This window comes from Podarcis tiliguerta, assembly GCF_965153285.1.
Source record: "Podarcis tiliguerta genome assembly, chromosome: 8".
Classification (NCBI taxonomy): Eukaryota; Metazoa; Chordata; class Lepidosauria; order Squamata; family Lacertidae; genus Podarcis; species Podarcis tiliguerta.
The window spans coordinates 52,627,769-52,638,412 of record NC_139541.1 but is presented as its reverse complement, the minus strand read 5'-3'; the positions used below and the strand labels follow the sequence as shown (position 1 = coordinate 52,638,412).

Below are 10,644 nucleotides of genomic sequence, written 5' to 3'. Positions count from 1 at the left end.
GGGAACGCAACAGTATTAAAAATTGATATTTCAATGAGATAATTCTGCTTGCTCTGGCTTTTAATTGATTGCCTAAAAGGAAGCGCCCTTGCTTGTTGTTCTTTTTTATAATACAAAAAAATTGTGGCAAACATTAATAAATTTTATAGCCAAGTAAATCAAGCCCGGAGTGGATGAGGTGTCCCCACAAATCATAAGCACCAGCTCAGACAGCTGCACAGAGCAAGGCTGGGAGGACAGTTTTCATGAGGTAAGCTGGTCTTGGGAAGGCTGGGGCTCAGATTCCTTGTCCGTTTGCTGTGGAAGCGATTCCACAGATGAGGAAGGGCCATAGCTCAGCAGCGGAGGAGGTCTTCTTCACAGAGGAGATCCGAGGTCTAATCACCAGTGAAGCAATGAGCTTAGCAGCCATTTTGACCTCCATTGCAGGAGTAGCAGAGAGTTCAGTAAAGTTTGCGCCTCAGGCTCATGTTCTGGCTTCAGGCACCAGGCCCACTGGCAGACCAACTCTGTGTTACAAAGATGTCTGCAACCATGACATGAACGCTGGCAACATCCATCCTGCCACATGGGAATCCCTTGCAGATGACGACAGCACCTGGAGACAGTCAGGTGGTGTAGCTACAGCAGTGACCAGAGGAGAAAGGAGCGCTGGGAGGAGCGCAGAAAGAAGAAACACCCTGGTGCATCTGCAACAGCATAACCGGACGTCTTTACCTGCCCCACCTATAATAAAACATGTCTTTCCCATATCGGTCTCTACGGCAACAGCTGTACAGGCGCTCTAACAGTTTGACTTCACCCCCAAAGGCGCACTTCTCCATTGTCTCCCGAAACAGATGCCAACCATTTGTGCCTTGCAGTATTTTGCAAAAATTACAGGTATGGTTTCTTATGACTCTATGCCTGTGTGCGTGCGTGCGTGTGTGTGCGCGCATGCACACACACACACAGTATAAAAAATACAGGCAATGCCCATAAACATGACTACACCTCCAGGTTTCCATGGGCACGGCTATGTTTGTTTGCACATGGTAGCCAGTGTAAACATGGCAACTGAGAGTGAGGTCTCAGCAGACACCTGTGGCAACAGCAGATAGATATGCAGTATGTGTGCCCCCCACTGTCAACAAGTTAGTGGGTGGGGCTAGCCTGATGGTCACTTTAAATCAGGTGTGGACAACCCTTGGCCCTCCAGATGTTGCTGAACTACAGTTGCCACCATTCCTATCCACTGGCCATACTTTCTGGGGCTGATTTATTGGGATGCTTTACATCGTAGGTGCAAAAGGGAGGCAGCTGAAATTTAAGTAGAGTTTTCTGCTGCGCATGTGACCATGCTTTCAAACAAGGTCCATGGGGCCAATTGGGCCCAGTGGGCCTCCCCATTGGGCTGGCGAGGCTGCCTTGGTCAAGCCACAGCCATCCACCCTACACCTAACGTTGCATATGATGCCAGGCATGGGGCAGATAAAGGAGGGCGGGGGGAGGAGGGCTTTTCTATCTGAAAATAGAGATGGTAGAATCTACCATCAGTAATTGGGGGGGGGGGTTGTAACTGGACAACTGCATTTGCTGATGGCTTTTTAGTGCTCTTGTCACTCTGTGTATATTACTGTTTTCCAATATGATGCTTGACTCAATTGTCTCCCTTTAAGAGCAATATCTAATGTCAGTCACACTCAGTCTCAATGAGCAACAGTAACTTAAGCCCATTGACTACAGTGGACCTAGTGCCTTATGACTTAGCTGGAGACCACCCTGAGCCTTTCAACATTTCAATGCCAAGTGGGGTTTCCTTCTCTCCTCCTCCATTTTCCTGAATATCACATACAGGATGGTGTGAGAGGCCTCAGTTTCCGAGAACATACAGAGGGGATGCCACACCTACGAACTATGTCCAAAGGCTACCGTTTGATAGCGGCCTTTCCCCATTCCTCGGGCGCATAATTCTGGGTGGGGAATCTATTCTCTGTGCTGTGCTGAAAAATTATCTTACAGTGGTTTTTGTCTTTTGGCCATTTGCCAACAGATAATAAGAAAATAAATGGCGATCTAAAGTTATTAACAAAGAGGAAACATTTTAGTGAAATTCTGATGGGTTTTTGTTGGCACTCACCTTGCTTTTGTGCTGCCAAAGAGGGGTGTTTGTGAACATTCCTTTCTTTCATTCTGAAATTCATCCCACCAGAGCTGTGAGCTCTGTAGCCTTCCTGGCTGTCTACACTTCAGTTAAAGCCCAGGGTAAGATGAAAGCCAGTCTGGTGTAGCGGTTAGAGTGTTAGACTGGGACCTGGGGGACGAGGGTTTGAATCCCCACTCGGCCATGAAGCTCACTGGGTGACTTTGGGGAGCCAGCCACTGACTCTCAAGCTAACCTACCTCCCAGGTAGCCACTAGGCTATGCCCCTCCCCCAGGAGTGTATCTCAACAGTTAAACTGCCTTAAAAAAAAAAGACATTAAGTATAACAGCCACCCTACTTGCAAGTTTACGCTGGGGCAAAGCAGTCCATTCCAGAGCTGCCAATGGGCTGCTCCCAACTCTAGATGCTGGACAGCATGCGAGGGGTTAAGGGGAGAAATGCTTAGCCCAGTCTGCCTGTCACTCATTCTGGCCAGGCCTGTTTCTTTTCTCCCTGCACCCCCATCTGTCTGCATTAAAGTGACAGGCTCTTTCAAGCCTGGGAGTCTGACACACCCCCTCCCCAATGAGCTGGGGGAAGTAGTCAACCCTCCAATGGAGCCTGGCTTCATGTTTCTGTTGAAGGCCTTGCCCTTGATCCTATGCCCCGTTTTGCTCTGCTTCCTCCGCAGCAGCATTCCCTAACATGGTGACCCCCCCCCCCAGAGGTTTTGGCCTACATAGCCAGCATGGTGTTGTGTAGAACCCATGTGGTGTAGTGGTTAGAGGGTCTGACTAAAACCTGGGAGAGGAGGGTTCAAATCCCTGCTGAGGCATGGAGCTCTCTGGGTGGCACTTGGGCCAGTCACAGTCTCTCAACCTAAGCTGCCTCACAGGGCAGTGGTGAGGATAAATTGGGTAGAACCAAGCACGCCACCTAGAGTTCCTTGGAGGAAAGGAGAAACAAACACAGTGGTGCCTCACAAGACGAAATTAATTCGCTCTGCAAGTTTTTTCGTTCTACGAGTTTTTTCGTCTTGCAAAGCACCACTGTGTATTGACGGTTTCCCATAGGAATGCATTGGCGGTTTTAGAAAAAAGGTGCAAGACGTTTCGTCTTGCAAAGCAAGCCCATAGGGAAATCCGTCTTGCGAAGCAACTCAGAAAACGAAAAACTCTTTCGTCTTGCGAGTTTTTCATCTTCCGAGGCATTCGTCTTGCGAGGTACCACTGTAAATGAATACAACTCCCATCAGGCCCAGCCAGCATGACAATGTAATAAAGATTATTTCATGTTTAAAGGGAAGACATAGAAAGATCCTGAAAGCAAATGAATGCTACATGTTGTAAAGGTAAACAAAAAAAAAGGTAAAGGACCCCTGGACGGTTAAGTCCACTCCAAGGCGACTTTGGGGTTGCGGCACTCATCTCCCTTTTCAGGCCCAGGAAGCTGCCGTTTGTCCACAGACAGCTTTCTGGGTCATGTGGCCAGCATGACTAAACCACATCTACCTTCCTGTCACAGCGGTACCGATTCTTAACACGTTCAAGCGGTACTTGCACTGGCGTGCTTTCGAACTGCTAGGTTTACAGGAGCTGGGACAGAGCAACGGAAGCTTACCCCATCGGGGGGATTTGAACCGCCTACCTTCTGACAGTCAAGCCCAAGGGGGTCAGTGGTTTAGACCAGTTGTACAGCCAGCCCATAAGCCAATTGGAAAAATCCTCAATAAACAGGTCTTTCGGAGAAGCCCAGAGTAAACAGTTGCATGATTTCCAAAATGGTGGATTTGCCTCACGCTGCCTAAGGGTATGGTTGCTGGCCAGGACACAGAACTTCTTCTTCATGAACACCACCAAAAATCCCTTGTGAAAGCCTTCAAGACAAGGCTGTGTGTCAGGTCCTCATTCCTCAGCTTCCTATTGAAAAGGTTTTCCAGGATGTCACAAGCTGTTGGTGCTTTTCCTTTTGGTTCCTTACAGGATGTTGCCAGAAATAAATGTTTCAGGAAGCATCTCCATGCTTAGTAGGGAGCCTGGGGAAGGGGAGGGGTCACCACAAAAACAAAAACAAAACAGGCTTCCCAAGTTTCTGTCCCTGAGAGAGCTCTTCTGCTGTTAAGGCCTGCATAGAAGACAAGAGTTTTACAAAATTAAGGCTTCCTTATCAGTGGCCACAGAAGATAGCACAAGAAACTGGCGATATTATAAAATTAAACTTATTTTTAATTTTTTAGTGCTTAAGACATAGTGGGTTTGCAATGTGCAGCATCAAGATACCAGCAAATGATAATCTTGGCAGATCCTCCCCTTCTTATATATTTGCAGCCATCCACTTTTCCATGTTCCAGAAACGACGTAATTAAAGCTGTACAAGAAACCACAGGATGCTGTGATATCAAAGAGAAAGCAGAATAAAGAGTAACAATTAAAAAGAGGGATTGAAGGAGAGAACGCCTGGTCGGCGTAAAATGGTAGAGGAGTCAAATTTCAGTCAGCCGTCCCAAAACCATTCCAGAAACAATTCCATATACTACAACAGTGGTCAACCAGACTCCATTTTCAAAATGGATTCTCTACTGTTTGGCTACTAAACAACAAACAAACAAACAAAACCCAAAACCTCTATTAAAGGTACAGGAGTAGCCTCAGGCCCTGGGTCTGACAGCCCCAATTAAAGGGGGTGGGGAAAGCAAGTTCTTGGCAACTTGTGATTTCACCAGCATGGCGTAGTGGTTGAGAACACATATTCCTTCGTGGGCAAACTTCTGGAAGCCGCATGTCAGTGGTAGGTGGGGCTTGAGGCAAAAGTGGGTGGGGCGATATTTATTTATTGCACTGCACACATTATTCCATATGACTTTTATCTGTGTACAGTTGGGTACACATTGGACATGCAAAAGCCAAAATGTTATACACACTCATTCAGCATGATTTTATCATCCATCAAGATGCATTATCACAGTTCAAGGACACAGCCCAGCTATGCAAAAGCACTTCGAAAGGACACCAAGCAGGACCAGTTACTGGGTGTCTAGTCTGGGAACAGGGGTAGCGCTGTGGTCTAAACCACAGAGCCTAGGGCTTGCCAATCAGAAGGTCAGCGGTTCGAATCCCCACAATGGGGTGAGCTCCTGTTGCTCGGTCCCTGCTCCTGCCAACCTAGCAGTTCAAAAGCACATCGAAGTGCAAGTAGCTAAATAGGTACTGCTCCGGCAGGAAGGTAAATGGCATTTCTGTGCGCTGCTCTGGTTTGCCAGAAGCGGCTGTCATGCTGGCCACATGACCCGGAAGCTGTATGCCGGCTCCCTCGGCCAGTAAAGTGAGATGAGCAACCCCAGAGTCGTCCGTGACTGGACTTAATGGTCAGGGGTCCCTTTACCCTTTACCTTTAGTCTGGAATAGTCCCAAGGACTGGATAGAAAAGCCTGGATAGCTTCGTTTGGCCTCTGGAACAGAAGGTCCTCTATACTTGTGTTAGAAAACTGATCCAAAACTGGTCATGGACATGAAGCTCAGTGGGTGACCTCAGGTCACTTACTATCTCTCCGTCTAACCTACCCCGCAGGGTTGTTGTGAGGATAAAATGGGTGGAGACAAAACTATGTATGCTGCCCTTAGCTTATTTATATTTAATAAACGAAGTGGCTGGTTTAGGAGAGGTTTTGACTAGAGAGAGCAGAGTGTCTTGACAGACTGTGGGAAGTCGGGGCCACAGCCTGCTAGATTTTGATGTGTCTCAGGTGGTAAACCCTGGTGAATCAAGGTGTGTGGGGAGGGGATTAACAAAGTCAGAACTCCACAGCTCAAATACCCGATTAAGCAAAATATCTTAAAGCAGATAAAATATCCAGGTATTTAACCAACCCTGGACCAAGCTGGAGGTCTACAGGGGCTGGTGCTGACACAGCATCTTCTTCCACCTTCTTTTCAAGATAAGTTTTCTAGTAGATAGAGGGAGGCCAAGCAGGTATGTCCTTACTGATAAGCAGGTAGGGTTGTGATGTGTCCTCCTTTTCCGGGACACATCCTCTTTTTCAGGGGTAACGTTTGAGACAAATTGCATTTATTTGCTTTGAATAGCCACCATAGTGTCCTCTTTTTTGCTCTTCAAAATATGGTATGTTGCCTTGTGGGTGCTCGTATTGTCCTTATTTTTTATTGTGAAATCGTTTTCAGATGCTTCAAAGGAAGGGGTTCATAAACAAATGTATGCATGAAGCAAAACAGTGCTGATTCCCAAATGCATGTGCTTACATGGTGGTAGAAGCAAATTCAACGCCAACTCTCCCAACCGTGATGATTTCACTGAGTTTAAAATGTGAAGCTGCACATGATCAGAGCTTATCCCTCCCATATCTTGATTGCCAAACCGATTTTTTAAATTATTATTCTTTTGCCCTAACATACCAGGAAGGCGAGAGCGGTTGTAGCACACGGCACAACAGTTGGAAGGTGGGTGGGGAGACGAAGCAGAGAAACGTTTAGCGGGCGCTTTGCCACTGAAGTCCTCCCCGTGGTTAATAAGGCCAAGAGATTCAGGGCCTAAAAAGACCGGACCCTGGACCAATTTCTGCAAGCTGCGCAGCCCGTGCAGCGTTGCAAAGCCTCGTGGGACGGTGCAAGAGGCCCTTCCCGCGATGCCCCTGCCAACCCCCTCCCTGATGCCCCCGGACTGCTCCCTGTTCAGAGAATCCTGCCCGAGCTCGGCTGGACACCCCCTTCCCCGCTGTGGGTGCCCAGGGCAAGCGCCCCCCTTCCTCCTTTCCTCTCCTTTGGCGCAGGCTTTGGAGAGCACAGGAGGCGCGGCGAGGCCAGGCGAGGGGCCCTCCCTTCTCCTCCGGGGCTGAGTCTCGACGTGTCTGGGACAGATTAGAGGCGAGCTGCGGAGCCGGGCGAGGCGGCGGCGGCGGCTGCAGGCGGCGGAGCCCCAGAAGCAGCAGCGAGCGCACGAGCTGGCGCCGGGCTCGGCCGCTGCCCGCGCCCCTGAGCCAGGCCGGGCTTGCCACGCAGCGCGGGAGGAGGAAAGGCGCCCCGACTGCGCGCTCCGACGCCAGGGCGCACCACTGCGGGGACGCACTCCCGGAGCAGGGGCGCAGGTAAGCGCGGAGCTGCGGCTGGCCAGCCTTTTTCCCCGCAAGGAAAGGTGAGGAGGGGGCCCGGGGTCTCCTCCCCGTCGCCGTCTTGCCCCCTCTCCAAAGGATGCTCCTCGGAGTCTTCACGGAAAGGTGGGGTGCTGTTTTCTCGGGAGGTGCATCCCGCCCTCGCAGCCCGGATCCGGGACCTTCTAGCTCAGCTGCAAGCGATCGGAGGGATCGGTGATCCCCGAAGGGCTGGCAGGAGAGCCCCTCTTCCTGGAAACCGCGCGCATGGATGCGCGTAATTCTCAGAAATCCTCCGTGCCGTTGCGCTCTGTGTGTGTTTTGACATGACTATAAAAAACTGGTCACCCCCAGCCGCAAAACATAACATGCACCCCACCTCTCCATGCCTTGTTTTTCTATCTTCTGTAACCCTTGATTCCTCCAAGGAGATCGGAGCGACAGTCTAGCTTCAGAACAGCCCTGTGAGGTGGGCCAGGCAGTGCCATGAATACCCGGCATGGTTCCCGCCCCCCGCGTAGACAATGTCACTTTCCGAGTCCTATCATTTGTGAAATGGGTATCCTGGCAACTTTAGTAGCATTGTTTGTTTCTTATTTCGTTTATTTAAAGCATTTCTAAACTGCTTGATATTTTTTTGAAACCTTGTAAGTGGTGTACAGAATGCAACATAAAAACAATATAGAGTTCTTTTTAAAAAACCAACGCAGTATGATAAAAAAACAGCTGGGGGAAATAAGAATTCAGGATTAGTTTATGGGTTTGGAGAAGGCTGGGCAAAAAATTATTTTTACAAGCTGTCTGAAGCCATTTGAGGTGTAGAGTTTTGACACTTGAAATATGTATTGTTAGGACCCACTTTATTTTTGTGATTGTTGTTTTAAACTGTTTTTGGAATTGTGTTGTAACCTGCCCTGGGACCTTAGGGTGAAGGGCAGGTAATAACAATAATAACAACACCAACAGTAATGTATGGAAGTGGGAAGGGGCAATGGCATAAAAGGCTGTTTTTGAGTCATTGGTGTGATAATTTGTAGGGTGCGGTTCTATGAGTGAACTTTCCCCAGATGATCTAAGTGATTTTACAGGTCTACAGAGGTACATACAGTGGTACCTCGGGTTACATACGCTTCAGGTTACAGACTCCGCTAACCCAGAAATAGTGCTTCAGGTTAAGAACTTTGCTTCAGGATGAGAACAGAAATCTTGCTCTGGCGGCACGGCAGCAGCAGGAGGCCCCTTTAGCTAAAGTGGTGCTTCAGGTTAAGAACAGTTTCAGGTTAAGAACAGACCTCCGGAACAAATTAAGTACTTAACCCGAGGTACCACTGTACTGTCTTTCCTTGTTGCAGAGGGGTGAAATAGGCCACTTTGCTGAACTAGGGACACAACGTAGATCCCCAAAGGGATCAAGTAACAATAAATGAACAGGAGTTAAGAAATAATGCTAAACAACATAGTGTTTTCTTTTCAGTATGGAATAAATATGTTTTCAAGGTGGGCAGATGAACAGCCAAGTATCCATTTTCCCAGAGGCTTAGTATGGGCAGTAGACAAGGCAGATCAGCGCTGCTGCAACTTCTCATTATTTATTTAAAATATTTTTATATTGCCCTTTGTCCAATAGATTCCAGGGCGGTGAGCAACACAATAAAATATGCAATAAAACCATAGCATGAGCAATGTAATGTGAGACTACAGTTAAAATATACAACAGACAAAGCCATTACACATATTAAAATGTCTGAGAAGACGGTACTAACTTGGTACTTAAAATATAATAATATAGGTGGCAGGCAGGTTGGAAAAGCAAAGGACACTGCTAATAAGAAAGGCGATTGGAGAAGAGCTTCAGCAGAATATCTCATGACACAGGCAGGCTTATTGGTCGTGTCCCTGCGGCCTAACACAGCAGAGCACATTTGGCTTATTTGTTGGCAGTGAGGGAGAAAACAGGAGTGGTAGGATTTTGCTTTGCTTTGAGTGTTTCTAGATGGGGGCTTAATTTGGAAACGGGACATTGTCAGCCTTAAAAAAAAAAGGTGCTCTTTTTTCCTGAAAATTGTAAATCTGAATGAAAGAGAGAAAGAAATATGGACTGACATTTTAATGCCAACGACATCATGCAAAAATCTTGCTTGCATGAGGAGCACCGATTGCTCAATGAACACTTCTACTGTATAGGTGTCCTTTATTTTTTCAGTATAGTTGCAGTCACATTCAGATTTATTAGTAAGGTAAGCAAATACAGGCTGCAGCCAAACAGAAACACAGGAACATAAATGATACATATAAATCATACATAAACATAAAAACATGACCTATACAATAAATAAAACATACTTTTTTTGAGGGGGTCTTATATCACAAAGGAGGCCACATGGCCTTTGTCTGAGCAGCTTTCACTGCAAATTTAGATGTATTAGACATTACCTGTCAGAAGCGGACAACAGATATTTAATCTTATCACTATCACTGTGGGTAGCAACCACCGCTAAAAAGATCTCTAAATATTTTTGCCAGGGTGGTGTATACAGCTTACATTATAGCATATAGTGGATGGTGTCTCCTACAGTGGTACCTCGGGTTAAGAACTTAATTTGTTCCGGAGGTCCGTTCTTAACCTGAAACTGTTCTTAACCTGAGGTACCACTTTAGCTAATGGGGCCTCCTGCTGCTGCCGTGCCACCACCGCACGATTTCTGTTCTCATCCCGAAGCAAAGTTCTTAACCCAAGGTACTATTTCTGGGTTAGCAGAGTCTGTAATCTGAAGCGTATGTAAGTGTATATAACCCGAGGTACCACTGTATTGTATATGCAAAAGCACTGGTCCCTGGGAATTTTCTTGAACTGCTTCCAGAAAATTAAACTATAATCTGAAAACAATAGTACAGTAGTAGGCCCTCTGAGTAGTGAGAACTGGAAGTTCTGCTTTTGCTTAAATCAATTTTATTTATTGGGTTGTATCCAGAGTTAGTCATACTCAGAATAGACCCACTGCAATTAATGGAGATGGCTAACATAGGTCTATTCATGTTGGGTTGTCTACTCTGAGTAAAAGTTAGAATCGCTGAATCATAGAATTGTAGAGTCGGAAGGGACACATCTAGTCCAACCCTCTTCAAAGCAGCAATCACAACTAAAAAATCCCTGACAACATTTACCCCCCCCCCCGGGGCTCTTCACATGCTTTGGAGGGCAACTCCTATGTTGGAAGAAGATTCAGGACCAATAAAAGGCAGTCTTTCTTCATGCAATGCATAGTTAAACTATCGAGCTCACTCCTGCAGGAGGTACTGATGGCCACTAACTTGGATGGCTTTAAAGGAGGATTGGAAAGGTTCATGGAGATTCATGGAGAAGAGGGCTATTGATGGCTACTAGCCATGATGGACGCGGGTGGCGCTGTGGTCTAAAC

General features: G+C 47.2%; 1 protein-coding gene across 4 annotated transcripts in view; it reads left to right on the top strand.

Moving 5' to 3' along the window:
• Window positions 1-6,976: 6,976 nt before the first annotated feature.
• DOK4 (docking protein 4) overlaps window positions 6,977-10,644 on the top strand; it is a 55,833-nt gene continuing 52,165 nt past the window's right edge. The window contains exon 1 of one of the 4 annotated variants that reach the window (XM_083452963.1): window positions 6,977-7,222. The gene's annotated coding sequence lies outside the window, so the exon portion shown is untranslated. Of the gene's footprint in view, window positions 7,352-10,644 lie in introns of all 4 variants that reach the window. The other 3 variants (XM_083452961.1, XM_083452960.1, XM_083452962.1) reach the window with 3 other exon arrangements.